The sequence below is a fragment of the Neopsephotus bourkii genome, unplaced genomic scaffold (assembly GCF_033783945.1).
Source record: "Neopsephotus bourkii isolate Nb327-2 ecotype Australia unplaced genomic scaffold, CSIRO-AGI_Nbou_v1 NB_991, whole genome shotgun sequence".
Classification (NCBI taxonomy): domain Eukaryota; kingdom Metazoa; phylum Chordata; class Aves; order Psittaciformes; family Psittacidae; genus Neopsephotus; species Neopsephotus bourkii.
The window spans coordinates 1,358,068-1,381,210 of NW_026901483.1; the positions used below are offsets into that span (position 1 = coordinate 1,358,068).

The 23,143-nt window shown below is 36.1% G+C and overlaps 1 long non-coding RNA gene across 1 annotated transcript; it reads right to left on the reverse strand.

Annotated features, from left to right (window-relative positions):
• Positions 1-1,071: 1,071 nt before the first annotated feature.
• LOC133215601 (uncharacterized) lies at positions 1,072-14,168 on the reverse strand. The gene is made up of 3 exons (XR_009726419.1): positions 13,499-14,168; positions 3,395-3,520; positions 1,072-1,947 (listed from the first exon to the last, which is right to left on the reverse strand). It is a non-coding gene; the product is annotated as an uncharacterized LOC133215601 (long non-coding RNA).
• Positions 14,169-23,143: the final 8,975 nt, after the last annotated feature.

Consider the following 23,143-nt stretch of genomic DNA (forward strand, 5'->3'; position numbering starts at 1 on the left):
TTTTAATCTAAAATTAAAACTTTTTGATAGCCCTAGATCAGAATTCATCTGATCAAAAATTTATTTGTACTTGTATGCAGACATGCGTGAGAGAGCTTGTTCTAAGTTGCAATAATTTTCTTTACAAAAGAAGAGCAAATGCTTTCTGAGGTCACAAAATGTTTATGGGTCACTGGAATTCCACAGTATGACCTCTCAAACAGTTTAATATTTTTTTATTATATTTATATTAATTCTTTGTGTGATACAGATTAATCATTTATAGAAAAGGAAAAGCATTTTGTTTAGGTTCAAATGTTTACCTCCACATTCATTCAGAAAACCTTAGAAGACTACATGTTCTTATTTCTTGTTTCTTTTTTATTCCAAGAGTACATTCAGTCTATTTTTTAATTTACTTTAGGTTTAGAGTGAGCAATAAACTTAGCTGTAGGCAAAGAAACACAACACAGCATGAGTTGGCAAGGCCTTGAGAAACACCATATACCCAGTTCTGCCCCCCCAGTTAGCAAAAACCAGTCAATACGAAGTTCGGGCAATGAAATCCCAGTGCTAAGAGGTAGTCTCTGCTTATCTCCAGATTTTTAACTCACTTTAGGAAATAACATTTCTTCAGCATTTTACTTATTCTTTAGCAAGATTCCCTAAATGTTCTTGGTTTACTATCTCAGATAAAATGAGAGTACTTACACTGAGGCCGCACAGTAGTTTCTGAGGTCTGAGCTCACATCTTGCACAAATTTTACTGACACCATGAAGTCACTGGACTGATGGCGTCCTCAGACATCAGTTATTAACAACTATATATTCATTGACAGCAAGTGAATAGGAAAATAAAGCTACACTTAGATAATCAGAAGAAGAAATGGTAGAATACTTGAAACATACAGAGTTCTTTATTACTGTTTCTACCAGTTGTGTAATGTTGAGTCATAAAAAAAAACAAAAACATCTAAACCAGATTTAAAGCTTTTATTCAGTGCTGAATCCCTTCCTCTGTTTAAATAACAAAAAGGATTCATATCTTTTTTTTTCCCCCAAGGTGACCACTGATCCAATGAAGGTGGACAACAGGAAAAGCAAGATTATTTATTACAGTCAAAATATTAATTAATGTTTTCCTTGATGTAAAGCAATACAGAAATGGTGGTACTGCCTTCATCTTTTCCTAACATCAAGCATACAATTTTTACAAAGGGGCTTTATAACCTCCTGAGCAAGGTTATTATGTATCTTTTTCTCACATCAGAACAGATGTGAGAACAATGACCACTGTCAATTACAAAAAATGAAGGATACAGGAGAAAAAAAAATACAAAAATAAAATGGGTTAACTGACTTTGAAGGGGGTCTTTTCCTTTGGGATGTCCATGAAATGATTTTCAGAGGCTTTCTGGTTGCAATACATTTTTTATAGTTTACTTAGAAGAACTGAAAAAAGTCTTACTTTCCATTAATTCTGTGGACTGCCTCTGCGTCTTCTCCATGCTCTTTGTGGTCCTGGCTGTGCTAAAAGTTATCTTCTCGCTATGTTTGCTTGCAGACATTATTCCTGTTACTCCATTTTCTCCCACAGGTATTTCTTATTGAAAGTAACATTTAACTCCTGCACGCCTGGGTTCCTCTGATCCAGTACATTACAGCCAGAATAATGCAAACAAGAAAACTTTCTGTTTGCTGCTGAGATATATTGATTGTTTTTTTTTTAATATCCACATATCAGCAATTATTAACCACTATGACATTCAAAAGCTAGTTTTCCTCGAATATTATTTAATCTCTTTTCTACTGATGCAAAAGAAATCTCAAAGAGGGAACCTTGGAAGAAGTCAGAAATCATACTGTCCTCTTCACGGTACTGTTCAGCAGAGACTCCATTAGAAATTCTCTTGTCGTGGTTTCTTCCACTTCACAAGGAAGGATGAAAGAGAAACCCATAAAGCTATCCTACAGTGAAGATGAAGGGAAATAAATAGTCATATGGACATCACAATTTGAAATATTTCTTTTACTAAAAGAATCAAATGCAAATACCTTCCCAGATCACTCCTCAGTCACGTACTATGGATTTTAATACATTTCACCCATCAAGCCATATAGCTATATTGGTTCAATATCTTAAAATATTACTTGGGAGAGGAATTGCTGAATGACTGCATTCACTGATTATCTTCAGCTTCTTTAGTACAGTCGGCACAAGCTCTCTCCAATATCTTCAGTTTACATCACACTAATCAAGATGCAATAGAAAGAAAAACAAGCATTCGAGACCTGCTTCTGAAACCTGCAGGCCCAGTTGAGACACAGAATGTCTATCCTCACTAAGTAAACTATTATTCATAACACCTGCCTATGTAGTGCAATGTGAGTTCCTGTCACTCATCATTGACATGTCTCTATACTAGGACTGGTATCCTAACACTGCATTATTACGTTTCATGAGAATACTCTTAATTCCTTTTGTATCACTATGCATGCTGATTATACAGTATCCTTTGACAATGGCAACATGTTCTAGTGTGATATATTAATTCAAGAGGAAAAAAAAGATATGCAAAGGCACTGTTAAAAGCACCATATATCTGGCAAAAATTGATTAAAAGCACGGAATTATTTTTCCAATAAAATTATTCTCCCAGTATGACAATAGGTTTTTTACCATTGATCTCAGTGGTGTCAAGACGCCCAGATTTTGGGTTATTAATTAATAGCAAGGTATAACACTAGCTATATTATTCTGTGTCAAGTCAAATTTTTAGAGGCTTTCTATTTCCCTTTAATTCCTATAGAACACTTCTTGACTTATTAGTAAAATAACTTCTCTATAACTCAGTTACTATGATTAAGGGTACATTATCAGATCACACTAGACAAATACTTCTGACAGTATTTTCAAGCAGCAAGTGACCATAATCATATATACTTGACATGCATAATTATAGCACATTATTTTTCAGCTAAGAATGAGTAGGTGGGACTCTCACAGTATGTCTTCTCATCATATTTTCTACAATAGATTACTACTTTTGTCTTTTTTAATATTTGACTTCTCTGCCCTTCACTAATGTCCTCAATGATTTCCTCCATCACACATTTTACTACTGCACCCTACCCTAACTAATTATTAACTTTAAATTCTCCATTGACCCTAACTTAACTCTCTGTAGATACAAAAGCTTTGGAAAAAAAAAAATCCTCAGTGAGAAAGTGTTTGCCAGATAGCTTTTCTTCAAGCTTTTTCAGCTTTAAATATGATCACAGAAAACACTGAACCAAATACTGCATTGAACAGCACTATATATAGTTGTATTATAATAGCAGTGTCACTTTTCCAAGTGCTGTTGGACTCCAACAAAACCACAAAATTTATCTCCAAGGGTGGAGATTTTGGTACCTGCAGTTTCACTCTCAGCAATGAGACTTTGCAAGTAGTTAATCATCTGATGCACACCTCCTGGGATCAGGCACTGAGTCTACTGTAAATTCAGTTCTTCTTTCACTTGCCAAAAAAATCCTCCTCCTACAACATATGTGTAAGCAGAGAATACAGAAAGAAAATTGTTTTATTTCAAAACTTCAGTGAGCAGATTTCTAGTTTTATTTAGTTATCATTACAAAAAAGAAAAAAAAAAGAATTCCCTTTGGCTCAGAGCTGTATGTGAGGCCCCTGAGTGGAGAACAGATGAGCTAGACATGCTATGGATAAAAATTGTAACACAGACAAGAAAGAGACATCATACTCTTTCTTTCTCACATTATGACTTAGCTGAAAAAAAAACCCTTAACATCAATATTAAGAAGTATTCTTTATTCTGCATTTTACATGTTTTTAACCACTGTATTCAATGCAAACAGCTTAACTCCTGTGAAGAACTTGACCAGGGAGAATCAATGCATTTAATTGTACTAATCTCTCAGCAGAGCTAGTTTCAAACCTGCTGGACTGCTTAACAGCTGTGGTGTTCTATGCGCTGAATTCCCATCACTAAATACACACTTGAACACCAATTGCAAGGGGTATAAGTGAAGAACAGTAAGTCAACAGATCTTAAGTGATATCAGCAATTCCAAATTTATTTTGCAATTAAATCAAAATCAAAGTAATACTCAAAGACACTGAAAACATCTTTTTTTGGCTCCAGTTCTGTGTACCTTAAATGACCTTTACTTCAATGCACACAATACTCACCACTAATAGACTTACTTTTTTTTTTTCCTTAATAAATGAGCAGTATTCATTGATTTTGAGCAAAAATACAAGCCCTGTTCCATCTAGGAAAAATCTCTTAGTCAAAGACATTTAGTTTTAAAGCTATGACGTCTTTAAATATTGTGCTGGATTACTGTAGTCTGGTTTTCAGTGACAAGAATCCAAAAAGCCTGGTGGTAGACTGCAACTTGTCTATTAATCAGTTTAGTCTATATTCAAAAGCCCATTTTAGAGGGTTTCATGGCTTAAAGCAGACATTTAAAAAGAATTACGTTTCTTTAATGTAGCATTGAGAATATTAAAGTGACAATAAGAAAAAGGGACAATGCCAGGTAGTGACAGAGACACAGGTCTGTGTTTAATAGAGACTAAATAGTAACAAAAAACCTCCTTCTATGTTCCTGCTAGCTTAAATAAAACCCAACCAGAATAAACAATGAAACAAAAAGGAATAGCTGTCACATCAGGGCAGAAAAAAAGTAACACCACTGTAACTAAAAGCCAACTAGCAGTGCCACACTGCCCTTGTAAAGAGATAAACAAGTAGCATCCACTTTTAGTATCACATAGGCTCTGCTTTGGAGTCCACGAGTCAGTTATCAGTGCTTTCCTCAGGACATGAGAGAAAATTAAAACATGGTTATTTCAGCAGCACAAAGAAAGTTTTGTGTACATCAAGCAAGACTTTATCTCTGAGCTGGGTCTCACACAGTAACAGACTATCTAGACCAGACGAATTACTATTGAAAATATTTGTACTATATAAAGGATTCAATCTAGATTGCTTTCAGCAAATGTTTTGCTTTCACTGAATGTACAGCACTTGATATACACATTACAGTTGTAATATTATTAGTGATGTATTTTTCTTTACTTTAACCATCCTTTATAAATTTTAACACAAACAAGTACTTATATTGGGTTTGTTTGGTTGGTTTTTTTTTAATAATATATGCCCACAAGAAGCTACTTTTCAGAACATCTTTGCTATCCTTTCTGCAATGCTATAAATTATACACATTTACTATAATCTTGCTTGATTTACAATCTCTGTCACTCCTTAATTTAACCTATTGTACAAAAAAAAAAAAAGCTAAAATTAGAGATACACGATATGATATTTTAAAGACCTCAGAATCAATAAAAAGCCAAACCAAACCAAAACCTAACAAAAAAACCCAGCTATTAAGTCTACATAAAATAACTTACATGTAAAGTTAGCGTTCCAACTCACACCTAAGGGAAAGACAAGTGTTTTGCTCCCAGTTTGGTCACTGGGCACTGTCATATCTTGTGTAGTATCTGATTACTTCAGAAATGACATTTTCATGTCATGAAGTCTAATTCATAGGCAGTTTCAAGTGCTATTTTTAGAGATAACATCCAAGACTAATGAATGCAATACACTAGGAAGTTAATATGACTAAGATGTAAACATGAAGTTAAATCACGCTGTCTTTGTCTACCTATCTGTTCAAGTCATTCTTTTCTTGACAATACTACACAGTATGAGTAATATTCTTCAACTGAAAGTTTATAACCTTTTTCTTTGTCTGGTGTGCTTTCACTTAAAACACTATTTACCACTGACTCAAATACAAAGAGTTCTCCAGTGAAGGGTATTTGTGTATTGTCATTGTGAACCTTAAGACCTGTGTGTGTATGTACCATTGTGCCGCTGCTACAACTGGTATCAGATCAGTCATATTTACTGTGACTTCAGAGTGAAACTTTCAGTTCTTTTGAAGGACAATATCAGGCAGAATAAAGAAAAATACTACTCTGGGCTCATTTCCATCTTTCGCCTTTCATAGTTTTCTGTGAGATTTCACCTTTTCTCACATTCCATCAGAAACTTCTGTTATGTTTTTGTTTTTACCTTTGGTACTGAAAATGCTTCAATCAAACAGAATACAATTATTGTTTTACTACAGGCCCCTTCTCTGCAATAAAAACAAAAAGCAAAGTAGCTCTGCCTCATTTACCCCCACTCAGATTTGTGGACTTCTTATCTCAGAAAAACTGAGGTTGCGGGTCTTTAATGCTTTCTTTACCATTTATCTTGAGAGCCTTGCTGACTGCATGTGTAAGGAGTGTTAGGTTTTTGTACAACTTGCTGTAAAGATTTCTTACACAAACTGCAAAACATTTAATAAAAGCTGTTAAGCTGTTGATTTTTCAGACGTTAAGAAAAAAACATTTTCAGTACTCTGAAAAATTAAATTTATAGCAAACAATAACTTTCCCACAGGTAATCTTCTAATACATCTTGCACCAGTGTTTCCTACTGTACTATGGCTTAACAAGCCATCCCTCTTGAAATTGTCTTACATTTGCATACAAGAATGACAGGTATAAGCAGATAAACTTTTCAGTGAACGTTTGGTTAAATTTAAGCACATTAACTTTTGTTTAGTAAAGAATCAGTGAACATAATCATACTATGGAGTCAGGAAACAACGAATAAACTGATAGTTGTGGGATGTTTTGGGGTTTTTTGCCTAAATATTTCTAGACATTTCAAGTACATTAATATTTGTAAGAGCCTTGAATGTGAACCTTAGAATCTAACAGCTCTGATCATTTTGGTAAGGTCAACAAAATGGAGACTTTTTTTTTTTTGGCCCAACATTTGGAGTTTTCTCATCCCTTATCATCACATGAAACAGACATTCTGATGCCTTCCATTAACTGATTCAGTGCTAAAAGATATTTGCTCAATCAATGTGTCATCTTTTCAGAAGTGGGTGCATACAAGATGACTAACTTCACAGAGGTATCTCTCACACAGACCCATAAAACAAACTGCATCAGCAATGAGACACCAGTAGTATTCCTCCACTTCCTTCATTACCACTTTTGTTCAAACGTGTTATATCTGTATGGTATTTCCATTTCAGCTATACAAAACAAGTGGTTAAAATGAAAAGCAGGCTTTCACCTCACTTAAAGATGCATATAGAACAAGAAGGGGCATCCCAATGGCTCAGCTGGAGTGCTGAAGAGCAATTTCTGTATGGAAATACAAGATACTGATGTTAGTAAAGTTCAAAAGCCAAACAATTCCTTAGCTATTTAATAATTTCTCACAGACTTCATTAGAAACTGCATTGGAATAAAAGGACTATTGAAATGCGACACACAAAACTGTTCTTAGAAGTACCAAACACACATTCATAACAGGTTACATGACAAATGATTCAGTAGGATGTTAGAAAAACAGAACATAGAATAGAGTCATAGAATCATAGAATAGTTAGGGTTGGAAAGGACCTTAAGATCATCAAGTTCTAGCCCCCCTGCCATGGGCAGGGATACTTCACACTAAACCATCTCACCCAAGGCTCGATCCAACCTGGCTTTAAACACCATCAGGGATGGAGCATTCACAACCTCCCTGGGCAACCCATTCCAGTGCCTCACCACCCTCACAGTAAAGAACTTCTTCCTTATATCCAATCTAAACTTCCCCTGTTTAAGTTTGAACCCATCACCCCTTGTCCTATTACTACAGTCCCTAATGAAGAGTCCCTCCACAACATCCCTAAAGGCCCCCTTCAGATACTGGAAGGCTGCTATGAGGTCTCCATACAGCCTTCTCTTCTCCAGGCTGAACAGCCCCAACTTTCTCAGCCGATCTTCATATGGGAGGTGCTCCAGTCCCCTGCTCATCCTCGTGGCCTCCTCTGGACTTGTTCCAACAGTTCCATGTTCTTTTTATGTTGAGGACACCAGAACTGCACACAATGCTCCAGGTGAGGTCTCACAAGAGCAGAATAAAGGGGCAGGATCACCTCCTTCAACCTGCTGGTCACGCTCCTTTTGATGCAGCCCAGGATACAGTTGCTTTCTGGGCCACAAGCACACACTGCTGGCTCATGTTCATTTTCTCATTGACCAACACCCCCAAGTCCTTCTCTGCGGGGCTGCTCTGAATAAAAAGCTAACTTCCTAATGACCTAGAATATATTATTTTCCATCAGAAAACAGTATGAGCATTAATTTTAAGTCAAGTTGACAGATCTAAGTCCAAATCATCACAAACTTGAAAAACAAGTATTTAAGGGTTCTATTAAATAGCCTCAAGAGCTCTTATGTACCTTCATCCCTTTTCCACTCAGGAAACACACTAAGGGAAATGCTCATAAAACAAAAGCCCTAAATCTGCACATTCTACTGGGTAAAAAAAAAAAAAAAAAAAAAACAAAAAAAAAAAACCAACCAAACCAAACCAAACAACAACAACAAAAAGCCCATAAGGATAGAATTGACAAAAGTAGCCTGAGGTCTGGCAGCTGATGAGAGCAACCTGCAGGGCAGTCAGTTGGGAGCCTCTCCAGAATCATTCTAGCAGCATACACTATTTTAAAATGGCTATTCACCCAACCTTTAGCCACCTATTGAGTCATACCAGTACCTGGAAATATTTATTGCACAACCAAAAATAAAAAAGATTTTACTTAAATCAAAATAAATCACTGAGAACAGTGGAGCTACCATTCACATGTGATCTCACTATCAGCTGTACAATTTTTCTGATGAAATGGGGCTTACCTTCCTAATGACTTGTCAGGTGCTTCACAGTTCTGGCTTGTCTGAAATTCCACCCTTGGGACTGGTTGCAAAAGCATCTAATAGATTTTAATAAAGTCAATTTTCTCTGTGTTAAAGCTCTTCCTTTCTAAAGGAAGCATGCCTGTTATGTTATTAATTTGCTAACATTGCTATTCACAAATAAACCAATCTCTTTCACACAGCTGTATAAACCACCACAAATAAAACAATACACAGATGGTAGTGCATCAGTCTAAATGTTTAGGTTCAGCTATTACACATGTAACTGTCTCCACTCTACATCCCTAGCTTCAAATGTCCCATAAAAGGGGTTATTTCCAATTTTTAAAATATCGTGTCTTTCTATAGTCTAGAAAGTTGAAGTGCAGTGCCCAGATGCTCCCTGCACAGCTCTTGTTCAGCAGGAGGACAAAGCTCTCATGTCTTTGGTTGTTTACCATCCTAAGAGGCAGGAAGGAGCAGTTTACATTGACATTCTGCAAGATTTGTCTTATTTTTTCTCCTTTAAATACCATGTTACCATCCCTGTAATAGAAAAGCCTACAGAACACCAGGAGAAAACACAGGAAATGTAAGATCCGCTTTCTATCTGGCAGCAGAGCCAAAGCAAAGGAAACCAAACCCTTGTACCTTTTTCTTCATCTGTTAAGGTAACATGTATGGATTTTGCCTTCCCTTCCTTGCTAATTCTCATATCCATGCAAAATCAACCAATCCAGATACAATTCAGCTAAATAAAACAGCAAAACTGTACTCTATGTCTTCTTCCTTTCTGTTCCATATAATGGAGACAGCTCTGTAGCAGAACACTTAACCATGTGTTAACCAGCTCCCATTGCACTCCAGAATGTGAAATATGATTATTCACTCTAGAAATACAGAACTATGCAAACTTGACATGAAACATAAAATTGAACTGCTAGCCCTTCTTTACATAAAACTTCCAAAGGAAACTTAGTGCCTTAGAAATAACATTCTGAAACAAGTGGCAGATAGCACCATTCAGGTTCTCTAAGGAGCTCACCTAACTTCTTTGCAATAGCAGACACACCCTTCTAAATGCATGGACATAAAACTCAAGATTCACTGAAGATGCTAAGTCTTCAGGGCCTTGCTTGCTATCTTCTTGCTGTGTTTTTTCTGGTTTTGTTATTGTTATAATTGTTTTTTGAAAGAAGATAGGATATAAGGAGGGGTGAGGAGCCATTGTAATAAGAGCACTTTAGTTTCAGATTACGAAGCTTGCCCATGATGATATAACAGAACACTCAATTTCCACCAGATTTCTTTATGCTAACACAAAGCCCCCAAGACAAAGAGTCTTAAATATACACAATTAGAGAAAGAATATGATGTTATTATCCTAATTTGAAAATGAAGCTGCCAATAAAAAGGAAAAACAAATGGGATAAATCAAGAATAAGAAAAAATAAATGAGCTCCACATTCATATTTTAAACTGTTCTCCCCTATGGTAAGAGGGGTAAGAATCTGGTTTATGAATCTACATAAAAGAGAACATAGAAGAGACATAAACCAAAAATGCAGCCATGGAGAATATGAATTACAGATCTTTATTCTCCTAGGTACCACCTTATTGGCTTACTATTTTGTATTCTACAGTTTGCCCATTAGCCCACAGAAAATACTGTGTAATAAGAAATTAGCTTTGTATTTGCCATCAGTTACTGCAAGGTAGGAGCAGAGGCCAGTCAGCAAAATCTTGTCGGTTTTTTGAAAGGACAAAGTGAAATTGCAATGGTCTTCTGCCTTCCTGAGATTAGCTGAATCAATTCAGCTATCTAACACCTTTTGCCAAGGTTATCTTAAAAAAAACCAACCAACAACAAAAACCAAACAGAACATTGACTCAAACTGGATTTACAGCTGTTTTTCTGCAAATACAAAGTTACGTTTACATCAGGCTTTACATCAGGAGGTATTAGAATGCCTACTGGTTGCCTGCATCATGTGTATGCATCAATATTGGGCAAGCCTGCCATAAGTAGACAATTAAAAACAAAGCAAACTTGCAGGATCAGCTTACTGTCATCTCAATATTTTACAGAGATCTGGATTTGTGCCTGGTCAGCACTTTGCTAATTAACTGTATTCTGACTATTCTGCAGAAATGATATTTTAGCTTGTAAAGTATCAGATGAATATTATGGTCAGATAAACTGACACTGCAAAATTGTAAAGTCACTGTCAGTCTCCTGCATCTTACCCTTAAAATGTTCAGAAGAGGCCAAAATGTTGATTGTATCAGTATTATGCGCGTTCACAATCTGAAGCACTTGCACATGTACTGAGTTTAGATTTATTTCAGTATTTGAACACCCAATGTAGTCTCAAACCAAGTATATTAAAATACAGGTGTGTATTATCATACCTTTAATGAATACCTAAGGAGTAAGACGTGATCAATCCAACTTTCTCCAGGTTTCTCTTAGAAAGTTGTAGTCTCTTTACTTAAAAAGGAAGATGCCTTATGCTTGTAAATCCATGTAATCCACAAGCTAAAAAGCAGTATTCATTGGAGAAGTGCTTCAAGCAGGCCCTTCAGGACAGTTCTTAAGCCTAGTGGTTTTTACTTCTTCTGGTTTACTGTCTCAGAACACAGGTCAATAGATGAAGTATGGCTATTTTTCTCCTTTATCTAATACAATGTCTCGACATGTTGCAGTCTAATTGTAAAATAACTCTTTGTCACATTAAGCATGTCTATTGGATTTCTCTATTAGGGTTCTGTGCTAAAAGTTTAGAATATAAAAGGTGAAAATTTCCTATGTTTTAAAAACAGCAAAACCAATCTCTGTGACAAGTTTCTGCATTCACAAAGCAAAAACAAAACCTTGACACAACACATGGACTGGAAGCTAAAAGGTAAATTATGCTTGCTGTGTTTTTCTGAACTGAATCTTGCTCGTATGATCAGCAGCATTCAGACTCCCGGCAGGGAAGTCTCCAAAAGAGAGGGAAAGCTAAGCAGGTGGCTTTAAAGAAAGCACAGGGAAATGTACTAAATAAAAATTCCAGTGAGAAGTGAAATTGGTTAAATTGCCTGCAGGACATCTGTGGAGGAAAAGGGTCTACACAGATTTCCCCACTTTGAGGGGTGGAGAGAAAAGCATTTCAGGGCAAGAAAAGCACATGCACATATGGAAGGCTAGTTCATTATAGACAATTTCTTTTTTCCTTACAGATATTCTGTTTAGGAAATGGACAGAATGAGGGTCACACTGAAGAAACAATGAGATAGAGTGGTGTATTTGAAGGAATTGGCCAGCAAAAGATTCAGCTGATAGCCATAAGCACAAGAAGAATAAACTGCATGGGAGCAGTAGGTACAGCCTCACCTGGTCCTGAAAGCAAGAGTTCAGAAATAACCATAGGCCTTATGGGGGATGACACAGCTAAAAGACGCCCCTGTCAGTGTTTACCCGAAAGAAAGGAGTCATTCCTGCTTCATCATTACTAGTCAGCAGGAGCTTCAAAATATTCAAGATTGGGTTAACTATGAATTTTTAACAGGCAGTTCATAATTTGGGGGTGGGAGGAGTAAGCAGAGCTCAAAAATAGCTAAAGAAGAGAAAAGAACAGCTGCCCTTGACAATTATCCAAAAATGAAAAAAAAAAAAAAAAAAGGGAAAAAAAGGAAGTGCATTCTAAACCACAGCTGTTTGTCTGTGAATTAAACTCAGCATTCACTCAAGACACTTAGCTCAGATTGTTAGTCCAGGCTTTAACACATGTCCCCATATGAGAGCATTTTCTCCTATCAAAATAGATGGAACCAAGGAGCCCAAACTGCTTAAGCAGCTTGGAAGGTCTCTACCTTTTGAACAGGCAAACTGTTCCTTCCTCAGCTGCATAACACAGCCCTCCTTTTTCGCAGAACTGTGGTTTGTTTCCCTCAGATATCAAGACAGTTTTTCAAATATCAGAATCTTCTGGGCATCATGTGGCCACTGTAGGAGAGGATCAGGTTCAAGATCATCGTAGGAATGCAAGTTATTGGATACTATAAGAGTAATGCCATTGAACGATAGCCTTTAGTCTTAATCCCTTAGCATACACCACAATACTGAGAATTACTTAAAACCTGTCTATATGCCTCTCTAGTTTGATGAAGAAAGAAAAGCAAGATTAAAAGCTCAAGAATGAATCACACAACTAGGTTTGAATGCAGAGATGCCACCTTTTACAAAAATACACGCTTACTTCTAAAATCAGTTCCTTTGAGGCAAGATAATAGGTTTCTAATGACCTAATTAATGTCACAGTCTATTCTGCGAATGTACAAAGTTAGGTAGTGAACTGCTGTCTCTGCTTTGGTAAGAAATGGCTGTATGCAAACAGGTCTCTAAAACCAATGTACAGTGATTCATGCTGACAGCTTATTCTAATTACAGTTGAATATAATAGCTCAGCTGAGATACCAAATTTCAGTGCAAGTAATGCTTTGCTACATGGTAAACAAAATAAAATGAAAACACATTATAAACCCAAGTTATTTTAGCTGAAACTTTGTTTTTTTCTAAGCACATAATGCTACCATAAGGTATAATGTAGCAAGCAGATGATTTGTCCAGTGGTGATTTTGAAAATTAGAAGACTTGGGTTTGATTTTGGTCTAGCGTGTGGTTTTATTTCAAGTAAAACTAGTAGACATAGGTTTATTTATATTAACACAGACACATAATATTGATACTTTCTTTTACTCACAACTGTACCAGAATTCTCTGAAATAGCCACATGAAAAAATGAGGTATTTATTCTTCTCTCTTTGAATAACTAGATTCTGATCTATCAAAAAAGACTTCAGAAAGTAGGTTAATTCCTGGTTCAATGAAAAGAGAGAACAATGGTAAGGTGTCTTTATTCATAATTGTATATCATACATTCTTCTTACCTATGTTTTAGAAATGTACCTGATCATCCTAGCAATATACAAACGTGAATGTAACATAAGCAAGAAGCATAGTGCGTCAGACAAGAGGGTTTTCTGTAAGCTATAACCTAATGCAGTTTATAAGCTGGTGACATGAAAAAAATACCTAAGTAATTACAGCTTTAGGGCAAACAGCAGAGCTAAATGTTATACAGATTTTATAATTTTGTTTTAAATATGCCTTGACAGCCATCTGCCCAATTAGAAACAGGTTTTGGAAAACACATAACAGTAAGTGTAAAATATTATATGTAACAAAGATGCGATATGCACTAAGAAAGGCAAAAAGTACTACAGTTTGCATGTTAAGAGCTTTTATGGAAGTAAACAAATTTCCTACAGGAACATGTTCATATATAAGGAAAAGCAAAGAGCTGAACTGGGTTTTCAATGTGCATTTTTAGGGGAAGTCAAAAAATTGGTATCTTAACATTTTAAAGTTTTATAGGATTTAAAATTCAAAGACGTTGAAATCAGCATTTAAATCTAGAGACAATCTTAGGTGTTTATTCTGGGAGATTTTTAAGGCAAGAAGTACTTAATTTTATGTAACACTCCTACTCTTGTCTATCTGAACCTGAACAACTGTAAAGTGTATATCTGCGTATATAACAGCCATAAGCCACATAAGCCATATACCAGATGATCATGAAAGCTCAGGAATGCATTTGTTAGTTGATAGCAGGGATATGAAACAAGACTAAAAGGTTTGACTGCCATAACCCAACAGTTTTGTCCAAACAGTATGTGTGAGCATTAGAAAAAACACGGTTTTCTGGATACAATACATGTGGCTAAGCAGAACGATATGTTCTTGCCTTCACCTACCACATTAGTAAATAATGGAGCCCTGGATCCTGAGCAAGACATCTGGCAAACACAGCTATGTGGCACAGGAGTGGCCATTTCAACAAAGGAACTAGGACCTCTGCAAGTGGAATCTCCTAAGTGATGTCAAGAGACAAGCTAGTAAGACCATGCAAACCAATGAAATAAATGTCATAATTATTAAAAAAAAAAAAAAAAAAAACACAACCAAACAAAAAAACACAAAATACAAACAATGCAGAAAATGCAGGTGTTAGGATTAGTATCCAAAGCAACATGGCTTGTTTCTGCAGAAAGAAATATATGAAAAGCACCAAAATAGGTATGTAAGTATTTTAAATCAGAATCCATGTTCATTTAAGGGTGAACTAAAGCACAAAACCTCTACATTAGGAGAGCCTGTCCTTTTTCATACTGGCATCCTGCAAAAAGATTATTCATTATAAGAAGGCAGAAATTTTCTGTAGGATAATATGAATGAGGCATGTAGTTAATCCACTAAGATTCCATTAAGAAGTGAGCCGATGTTCAGCCAACTAATTAGCCATTCATTAAAACAGAACCATAAATGACATTTCCAACATATTGCAAAATTCCTCTGTAGTAATATTTTCCCATCTACATCTAGTCTGACATTTATATTCTATGTCTCTTTCATAATTATTTCAAATAATTCCTCTGACATATTGAGGGGAAGATAGCTTAAAAAGAGATTAGTTACCGCCGACTAGTTGCTCACAAAGAAAGGAGCAGGACAGAGTATTAACATAGAACTGATGTGCTTGTAGATCCTAATAATCACTACTGTGTTTCAACTTTTTCATGGTGAAAATTTTCTGGTGCTTGAAATTATTTGCACACACATTTACTCAGGATTCATCTGCCCAAAAATGACCACACATAAAAGTAATTCACTTGATTCACAGAAAGCAATACAACACCCCAAAGTTGTCATAAAAAAAGACTAAATCCAAAGCTGGAGTTTTCATGTCCTGCTTACTTCTGCTATTGCTGCTGCTACTACAGCTGCTGCTGGAAAGAATAGGAAAGGTAAGTGTAGAGAGGGTTGCACAGATGTTTCCCTAGACAAAAAATAAACACGGTTCCTACCAAAAGAGAACTTGATACTCAGTACAATTGTTATTTGTTGCATGTTCACTCAAGCATTCCCTGCACCTCTTTGACTGGTAATTAACAAAGTCATAAAAGCTGACAGACTGCAAGAAACAGTACAATCTCAGTGCTATTTACACCAATAGAGACCTGCAGTTTGCTATGTTTTCTTATCAGGTTTTAACATAAAGATTATTTCTTTGCTATTACACCACCACGTTATCAATTTCTGCTTAAAAAATATACATATTTCTTCTTCACACACTGTCTCATGGTTCTAGATTCCAAACTGCATGCTCTTTGAGGAGTCTCTTCCACACTTAAATTATTGTTCTTACCCTTCCTGTCCCTACCCCTCTCCCATTATGCATTATCTGATCTAACTTCTTTTAACGATACTGATATTTGAAATCCATCACAGTTTTTGCTGATCCCGGATTTGGTTACTATACTTCAAGAAAACCTGGTCAAAGCCAGTAACACATTACAGTTCATATCTGGTGAGATAATGATACCTGAAAGATAAAATGGATAAAATATCATGAGCTGTGTAAGGTTAAATGAAGCTATATCTCATGCTGCATCTACAAAAAGGACTGACCTAGATAATCAAGAGAATAGCTATCTAGTGTTAAAAACTCATCTCTTCTAAAGATTTCTTTTGTTTTCATTTATGCCATTACCAAAGTCATGCAAGTCAGAAAACAGATTGGTTAAGAAATTATAATAGCAGATACATCCCTAGACAGAAAGTTATTTTCCTGACACCACTTCACCTGTCTTGGTCAATACCCAAGTTGATTTCTAGATGCTTTAGCAGACCTAAGTGTGGTAACAATCTGTGATGTTTCTGCCATATGCTAAATGTAATCTGCAACCCTGAATACATTCATCTTCCTATCCGAGCATAACCAACAATGTATGACCAGAAGACAGCTGCCAGAATACAAAAAGCTCTGGCAAGCATATAGAAAAAAAAACAAAACAAAACAAAAAACCAAAAAACAAAACCAAACCCTCAAAACCACACAACCAAGATCTTCAGATGCAAAAGCTGCCAAAGGTTTCACTTACCAAAAGGTGTATAGATGCAAGAAGGTGGGATTTATCAGTCTGTAGAACCTCACTACCCACACAGCCATACAGTCCACAATACAGCCATTATGAGAGGAACACAGAACCAAACCAGATGGCATCATATATACACTGCACTTTAACCAATACTTAACAGCCACATATAAAATCTTCCAGAACACACATAAACCTCAAGAGTGTATAAATTCAAATGAGTTCACTTATTGTCCATGTTTAAATTTTTATTTTAAGGAAACTTATTTAAGACATACAAGTGTACTTTTACATTGGCTTTAACACATTTATAGATCACCACATGCATGAATAATTAATTGCAGCCTTTTAGGGGAACTTTCCCTGTGAAAATGGGGTTATTAGATGATTATTATATGGGTTGTGATCATCCATTGGTGTATTTTCATTTAGTCTGTGAGAACTCACTGAGTAACGATTTCAGAAGGAAACCTTTCTGGCAGAAACACACTAATAGAAAAATGGTCACAATGTCCTCTTTAAAGCACACAGCATTTAGCTTACATTTTAATTACATAAAACTCTTACAGTAATTTAAAGGAAAAATACTATATTTTCACATTGTGAGCAATTTTTTCACTGATTCTACATTTTAACATAGTCTCACTAAGAATTCAGGAACGGTTCACTTTAGAATAAATTGGTACCGAACAAAATTTGTTTACTATCTATGTATGAAAGTGTATTGTTAAAAACAGAATCTGAGTAACTTGGAACAAATTTTAGAGCAGATGCACTGGCTAGTACTATTAAATAGCAATGCTTTTAAGACTCTTCAAAGCAACACTCCGCAGGCAGTGGGAATGCAGCACTAAGATAAAATACCTATCAGTGGCACTACATTTTGCAGCAAATATAATTGATGAGGAGCTGGGTAGAGTGGATTATAAATTGCAGGGTGCAAGCAGTAATTTCTGCTCTGGTCAATGTAGATAGTAGATATATAGGATAAAGACTGTCACTGACACAATAAAGTGCAGAATCACCCACTAATGAGAAGGATTATATTTTATTGATTGGTAAAAGATAGAACACCTATATTATCCAAAAGTAGGTTTTACTGCCTTAAAAAAAAAAAAAAAAAGAAATCTCTTTCTGGAAACCCTGCATCAAATATTAATCAAGCAATAATTAAACGGGATAAAGAAAATTGTCTTGATATCTCACTTGCAATCATTTTCTTGGTGTATAAAATAAGCCAAGCATGACTGAATCAAACTGTAATACTCTAATACTTGATTCTTAAATTTTAATGTTCTGCTTTATTCCTAACCCCTTGTTGGAAATACTATACTTGACTGACTGAGTACCCTAGCTAATAATACCATTGCTTATCCACAATGCAGCAAGATTGGAAAGCAGGACCAATACAGCAAGATAAGGTTTTAGAGTCTTCTTTTGTATTGCTTGAACTGTTTCACTTTAACTGCCTGCCAATTTTATGACACTTCTGTGACACAGTACCAAGGTCAGAGAGACCTAGATGTAACAGTCCATCTACCTCTCTACTCAGCAAGTGGTTACACACATGCTTAAGTACATTTTAAAGGAAATAACGTTTTAACCAGATGCTTAAATGGTTTCTGGCCTACTGAGGGGTGAACAATTAAAACAGTCAAGAAGCAGTTACAATTTCAGGTTCTACGGCTTAGGTGCTAGGCTTTGCCAAAGACTACTTCATTACCTGTTCATAATCAGAAAAAACATAAAATGGAGAAGTTACAGCCTATTTCAAGTAGGTTGACTGAGACTGGAGAACTCAGCCTGGTAAAGAAGTCATGGTCAGCTTTCCACTTTCCACAGTACCAACTACCTGATTTTAGAACTAGCTGTATGAGCTACTATTTCTGCATGCAAGCCTCTGCAGGATCAGGCCCTTAATGTGACAGATACTTTTAAAATAATTTTCAGAATTATTGGCAATGAAGAAAAATCCATGCCATAAATCTGCCTGATCAGTAATTAGTTCACAATTTGTGCTGGCTTCAGATTCCAATTCAAAACAGTGTAAATTATATCCCGTCAAAGAGATTCTCTGATGTTCATTTACAATCAATGACATTTATTTTAAATATAATGGTATTTAATGGCATTTAATGGGAAACGTGATTTCTTTTCTGCATGCTGGGAACACTATACAGGTTACACTAAAATATAAAAAACAACGTAACCACCTGACATTTAGCACTATTGAATGTATCAGGCCCTCACTTCCTCCTGTGACAATATTACTGTCCTTGCGTTACCAAAAAATCCCACAAAGCCTTTTTTTCTTTTCAAATAAAATGCTTGAGACATTTGGAATGATTAAAATACATGAAAATCAGAGTGACTTTATGTATCTACTCTGTTTTTACTGAAGACTTCATAGGATATTTTTTCCTCAAGAGGGCAAAAAAATCAGACACTGTTTGAAAGGCCTCCACTGTTATAAAGAACAATGTATAATATTAAGGTGGCAAGAGAAGAGAAATTCATGAATATACAGAAGAAAAGGAAAAGCAAAGTCTGCACAAAAGTAAATAATGGTCACATTTAACCAATTCTAAATTGAAAAGCATCATAAAGGAAAAGGCGAAAGCCCTCTGCAAGATTCCAAGAGGCCACACTTCCCTAATGAATACTCCACCTGGTATAAGCATGGAAGTTACAAGCATGGGAGATAGCAAAAATCCTTGCCTTTAGCTTGTGCCTGCTGGAAAACATGATGCCAGAAACACTTTCCTCCTTCTTCATTTGTTCTTGCTGACATTACAGCAGCATTTGCATTTCCTGCAATGAAACATATAGAAACTTTAAAGCAGACTGCCCTTCACATAAGACAAGTATATATAGTTGACAGCTATCAATCTAGGTATCTAAATCCCAGCTGGCAGATTTGAAAGTCTATTCAGCAAAGGGAGATTAGGACCAGGCTAGTGCAGCTCCTCAGGATGCAAAATAGGGGGAGCTGCTCTTCCAGATGATATGAAAAGGTGGCTGGCTGGTGGGAAGGAAGGTATTAATTTCGGTGGATTTGCATCAATTTTTTGCTTGATCAGAAAGAAGACTGAATCTAAAATGTTGTACCTAAATGACTAAATAGTATTATGTTCTGACTGGAAAGATAAAACAACTAGCCAGTAACCCCTATTTTATAAAGTATGCTAAAAATATGTATTTCTCAGAATTTGCCTCCTAGAGGCTAATTATTCTGGTTAACTACTCAGAAGAAAGCATAGTTAACTGGCATTTCTCCTCAAATACTCAGAAACATAAAGTACATCCATTCTGTCCAGATTTTAGTGTTTCAGAATAAACTAATGCCTCTAGTTGACCGGCTTTGTTTATTCAGTTAACATTATTTCAAAATAATAACTTAATAAAACTACTGAACATCCTTCAGATTTCTAGTTTACATGCTTACAGTTTTCAAAATAGCAAATCAATTTAAAAATACCAAACCAATTCCATTCCTTTGATCTCAATGTCTTCTACAGGACAAGCTATGGTTAATTATTCTCTCTCTTCCCTTTATATAAGCTTTTGTAGCCCTGCAAAAAATTCCTAATGGGAATACATGCTCTGTTTTCACAGGTATCAATGTTCAGGGTTTGAAAGTGGGTGCACTGATTTCAATCAAAACTTTTAAAGGAACACAAGTTAACTTTGTCTAGAAAACAAAACAAATGTAATAGCTAGTTCTCCCAGGATTGTTTTCTCGGTGTTATCTGCAAATGAAAAAGGAATAACAAGAAATTGTGACCTCTGTCCTCAGTAATTAAGAATGCATATTGCCCAAAGGCACAGGAGTATACCTGGGGGGTGAGGGTGGACTATCCCTTCAAACACCAATGAAATTGTCATTGTAGGATTGATTTTCTCATCTGGAACAGACAGGAAAATGCATGGGATTGACTCTGACTCATCTCAACCCAAGGAAACAACCAACCCTTATTTTAGATCAGGTAAGAAACCATATAGTGTACACAATGCAGCTTTTCTGCAGCTAATGAGCTGGGCTGAAACATTCAAAGCTACTTTTACAAATCTAGAATCTTGCTCAAGCTGGAGATGAATACCTTCTTCAGGGTTTGCTTTTATGGAAAACATGGTCCCAGACACCTTCTAAGCTTTAGGGAGTAACTATAGACTCAGATAATGTGGATAATTGTGAAAACTACTGAGACTTCTTTCTAAATTGAAATCACTTTAAAAGCACAACATAACACATTTTCTTTTAGTTTTTCAAAGCCATAGCAAGAACGGAGCTTACCATTTCTATCCTACATAGCTAGCTACTTGTGCTCTCCTTTGTAAAACAGAATGTTCCACATCTTTGGTGATCACAGTGAAAGAACTAAGGACATCCACATATATGTCTCAGTGTCGATACGGCTGCTGGAGTGCCTGATAAAGTGTTAATAAAGCAGTTAAGCCAAATACAAAGTACAGCTCTTACTTGCGGTGTCTCACTGAAAGTGGCTTTGAAAGTATCTGAACTCTCAGATTAGAACTAGGTGGGAATTACACATCTCTGTTAACCCACCAAAATTGGGCCTTCAGAATGACAAAGTGTGACAACTGCATAAAAAAGTTTCTGGACATTCAACTGGAAAGGTCTGACCATATGAAATTCCAAGTATTACAAGTATTGTCTTGAAGACTGAAAGCATACCACAGCATTAACAATAAATGTGTGCATAATCACATTCATGGACAAAGACTACAACTAACATTTTAAAATGCTTTATCTGATTACTACTACTTGATGAGGTTTGGAATGTAGTGCAACAGAAGCTGGTGCAGATAGCACTGAAGTAACAGGACAGTGAATGCAGATTTAGAACTCCAAAGGGAAAAAACTATGGTATTAAGTTTGGATGCTACCTGTAATATGGTACGTATGTTGACAGCTATTGTGTTGTCAGCTGTGTGACTAAATGAGATTAATTAAAATAATTACTTGTAACTTATCAAGAAAGCTGCATCTGCAACATCTAGATACTTAATTCTCAGTACTAGAAAGATGGTGAGTAGGCAGATTCTACTCTGTGTGAAACCTCATTTATTTCAGAGGCAGTTTGTACAAGTGACTACTAAAGTTTCCAAAAGAAAAGCAGAGGTGAAATCCCATTTCTATAGATGGCCATCACAAAGTGTTCTGGCTCATCTGTACTTCCGAGGTAAAGTAGGTGTCATTTATGTTGACTCTGCCTCTCATTGTACTGCAATTAAATGTTTAATTTATAACCTCAGATGCAATCGGAAACTGAGACTAAGGTATGTGCTGAAAACAGAGCTTTGTGGTACATAAAACCTGTAGCTCTTAGAAAACACAGAATGAGGTAATAGTCTGTATGATAAGTGACACAGGGATCCATGCTCAAGGAATAAGGGATTCTCTTGGCTTAGAAGCTACTGAGACCTACATAGCTCCCTGCACAGTTATAACCTTGGCTCATTAGCAGCAAAAGTGGCAGCCTGCCCAAAACCTGCATTTCCCAGGTCTGCAGCACTGCTGTAGCCAGTGTGGAACTTTCTTGCCCAGGAATTTTTTGGGTTCCAACCAATCGCTCTCACTGTGAAACATCAAAACCCTCTGAAAGACAGAAACTGTTTTCTTACATACTCTCACAGCTCTAAATCTTTCCTTGCATTACGCTTCATTCCCATCTCTGAGATTAGACAATATTGTGTTTTGGAAAGATTCTTTACAAAACAGTATTATGGCTGCAGACACAAAGCTGAACAAAGCTGCACCTGCACTACAGAGAGATTTGGCTTGGGGATCTAGTCAAATCAGGACAATTCTATTATTTCACCCTGTGGTCAGCTGAAGGCAAGCTGCCCAAACCAGAAAAGTTCTCTTAAAAAAAGCAGGAAAGGAAGCAGATGGCCCTGAGTATCATACTTCAAGAAAATTAAAATTATTAAAAATGGAAAACACAAAGCTAAATCTGGGGAAATAAAATACTTCAACTTTGCACAGATGTGATTTAAAGGCTCCATAAAAGACCTTGAAATAAACTTGGAGCAGACAGAAAAATAGGTTCTAGCAGATAGGAAAACAGGCTCTAGCCTAGTGACCATAAGCATTCTCAATCAACTTTCAGAGTACTTAGTTTGTAGTACATCAGATATTGAGCTAAAAGAGAACTACTGATGTAGTTGTTTTGTGTATATCCTAAAAGTAATTTAAACCCTCGCTTTTTGGGCATTGCTGATTCTAATTTTTAGCCTGGAGCAAATTTCTACAGCTGAATAGCAAACTCTGATGAGAAGGATTTCTAATGATCAGGCTTAACTACTCTTCTGCTGCTAGGTATGCTAATGGCACACCCCAACTTTGCTAGACCTGGTTCTACAAAACAGTCC